The sequence below is a fragment of the Schistocerca gregaria genome, unplaced genomic scaffold (assembly GCF_023897955.1).
Source record: "Schistocerca gregaria isolate iqSchGreg1 unplaced genomic scaffold, iqSchGreg1.2 ptg000357l, whole genome shotgun sequence".
In the NCBI taxonomy this organism is placed as follows: domain Eukaryota; kingdom Metazoa; phylum Arthropoda; class Insecta; order Orthoptera; family Acrididae; genus Schistocerca; species Schistocerca gregaria.
In genome coordinates, this window is record NW_026061816.1 from 619,700 (window position 1) to 623,256 (window position 3,557).

The window sequence follows — 3,557 nt, forward strand, 5'->3', positions numbered from 1 at the left end:
TTCGATAACAAATGACGTAAACGGACGGATTTCTCAGGTTTTTACTACATATGAACACTTTTCAAATTCTCCCGTGCAACTCGGATGCTAGTCCTCCTTTCATGCAGAATCTTAAGGTCCTAGCTGATGTCCAAGGCGTCAAAGCCAGCTAAAAAGTCAATAATCGATACCTAAAACTTGAATTGTACTACCTCTTACTGGCTATTACATCAACTTAGAAGCTTCATCTGTGTTCCACTATGGTGCTTTTAGTGTCTCCGCATACCGCAGCACGCGACATAGCTTTGCAGACGATAAGTACAACCGTTTCAGAGAGGAGAGCGGCCAATGTGACGATCTGGCTTTAAGTCGATTCGATAGCAATTGACGAAAACGGACGGATTTCTCAGGTTTTTACTACATATGAACACTTTTCAAATTCTCCCGAGCAACTTGGCTGCTAGTCCTCCTTTCATGCAGAATATTAAGGTCCTAGCTCATGTCCAAGGTATCAAAGCCAGCTAAAAAGTCAATAATCGATAACTAAAACTTGAATTGTACTACTTCTTACTGGCTATTACATCAACTTAGAAGCTTCATCTGTGTTCCACTATGGTGATTTTAGTGTCCCCGCATGCCGCAGCACGCGACATAGCTTTGCAGACGATAAGTACAACCGTTTCAGAGAGAAGAGCGGCCAATGTGACGATCTGGCTTTAAGTCGATTCGATAACAAATGACGAAAACGAACGGATTTCTCAGGTTTTTACTACATATGAACACTTTACACATTCTCCCGTGCAACTCGTCTGCTAGTCCTCCTGCATGTAAATTCTTAAGTTCCTAGCTCATGTCCAAGGCACCAAACAAGGGTAAAAAGTCAATAACCGATTCCTAAAACTTGAATGGTACTATTTCTTACTGGCTATTACATCATCTTAGAAGCTACATCTGTGTTCTACTATGGTGCTTTTAGTGTCTCCGAATACCGCAGTACGCGACATAGCTTTGCAGACGATAAGTACAACCGTTTCAGAGAGAAGAGCGGCCAATGTGACGATCTGGCTTTAAGTCGATTCGATAACAAATGACGAAAACGGACGGATTTCTCAGGTTTTTACTACATATGAACACTTTTCAAATTCTCCCGTGCAACTCGGCTGCTAGTCCTCCTTTCATGGAGAATCTTAAGGTCCTAGCTCATGTCCAAGGCATCAAAGCCAGCTAAAAAGTCAATAATCGATACCTAAAACTTGAATTGTACTACTTCTTACTGGCTATTACATCATCTTACAAGCTTCATATGTGTTCTACTATGGTGCTTTTAGTGTCTCCGCATACCGCAGCATGCGACATAGCTTTGCAGACGATAAGTACAACCGTTTCGGAGACAAGAGCGGCCAATGTGACGATCTGGCTTTAAGTCGATTCGATAACAAATGACGAAAACGGACGGATTTCTCAGGTTTTTACTACATATTAACACTTTTCACATTCTCCATGGCAACTCGGCTGCTAGTCCTCCTTTCATGCAGAATCTTAAGGTCCTAGCTCATGTCCAAGGCACCAAAGCCAGCTAAAAAGTCAATAATCAGTAACTACAACTTGAATTGTACTACTTCTTACTGGCTATTACATCAACTTGGAAGTGTCATCTGTGTTCTACTATGGAGCTTTTAGTGTCTCTGCATACCGCAGTACGCGACACAGCTCTGCAGACGATAAGTACAACCGTTTCCGAGAGAAGAGCGGCCAATTTGACGATCTGGCTTTAAGTCGATTCGATAACAAATGACGAAAACGGACGGATTTCTCAGGTTTTTACTACATATGAACACTTTTCACATTCTCCCGTGCAACTCGGCTGCTAGTCCTCCTTTAATGCAGAATCTTAAGGTCCTAGCTCATCTCCAAGGCACCAAAGCCAGCTAAAAAGTAAATAATCGGTACCTAAAACTTGAATTGTACTACTTCTTACTGGCTATTACATCATCTTAGAAGTTTCATATGTGTTCTATTATGGTGCTTTTAGTGTCTCCGCATACCGCAGCTCGCGACATAGCTTTGCAGACGATAAGTACAACCGTTTCAGAGAGAAGAGCGGCCAAGGTGACAATCTGGCTTTAAGTCGATTCGATAACAAATGACGAAAACGGACGGATTTCTCAGGTTGGTTTTTACTACATATGAACACTTTTCACATTCTCCCGTGCAACGCGGCTGCTAGTCCTCCTTTCATGCAGAATCTTAAGGTCCTAGCTCATGTCCAAGGCACCAAAGCCAGCTAAAAAGTCAATAATCAATACCTAAAACTTGAATTGTACTACTTCTTACTGGCTATTACATCAACTTAGAAGCTTCATCTGTGTTCTACTATGGTGCTTTTAGTTTCTCCGCATACCGCAGCACGCGACACAGCTTTGCAGACGATAAGTACAACCGTTTCAGAGAGAAAAGCGGCCAATGTGACAATCAGCCTTTAAGTCGATTCGATAACAAATGACGAAAACGGACGGATTTCTCAGGTTTGTACTACATATGACCACTTTTCACATTCTCCTGGGCAACTCGGCTGCTACTCCTCCTTTCATGCAGAATCTTAAGGTCCTACCTCATGTCCAAGGCACCAAAGCCAGCTAAAAAGTCAATAATTAGTAACTAAAACTTGAATTGTACTACTTCTTACTGGCTATTACTTCAACTTGGAAGTGTCATCTGTGTTCTACTATGGTGCTTTTAGTGTCTCTGCATACCGCAGCACGCGACGTAGCTCTGCAGACGATAAGTACAACCGTTTCAGAGAGAAGAGCGGCCAATGTGACGATTTGGCTTTAAGTCGATTCGATAAAAATGATGAAAACGGACGGATTTCTCAGGTTTTTACTCTATTTGAACACTTTTCACATTCTCCCGTGCAACTCGGCTGCTAGTCCTCCTTTCATGCAGAATCTTAAGGTCCTAGCTCATTATCCAAGGCACCAAAGCCACATAAAAATTCATTAATCGGTACCTAAAACTTGAATTGTACTACTTCTTACTGGCTATTACATCACTTAGAAGCTTCATCTGTGTTCTACTATGGAGATTTTAGTGTCTCCGCATACCGCAGCACGCAACATAGCATTGCAGACGATAAGTACAACCGTTTCAGAGAGAAGAGCGGCCAATGTGACGATCGGGCTTTAAGTCGATTCGATAACAAATGACGAAAACGGACGGATTTCTCAGGTTTTTACTACATATGAACACTTTTCACATTCTCCCATGCAACTCGGCTGCTAGTCCTCCTTTCATGCAGAATCTTAAGGTAATAGCTCATGTCCAAGGCACCAAAGCCAACTAAGAAGTCAATAATCGATACCTAAAACTTGAATTGTACTACTTCTTACTGGCTATTACATCAACTTAGAAGCTTCATCTGTGTTCTACTATGGTGATTTTAGTGTCCCCGCATACCGCAGCACGCGACATAGCTTTGCAGACGATAAGTACAACCGTTTCAGAGAGAAGAGCGGCCAATGTGACGATTTGGCTTTAAGTCGATTCGATAACAAATGACGAAAACGGACGGATTTCTC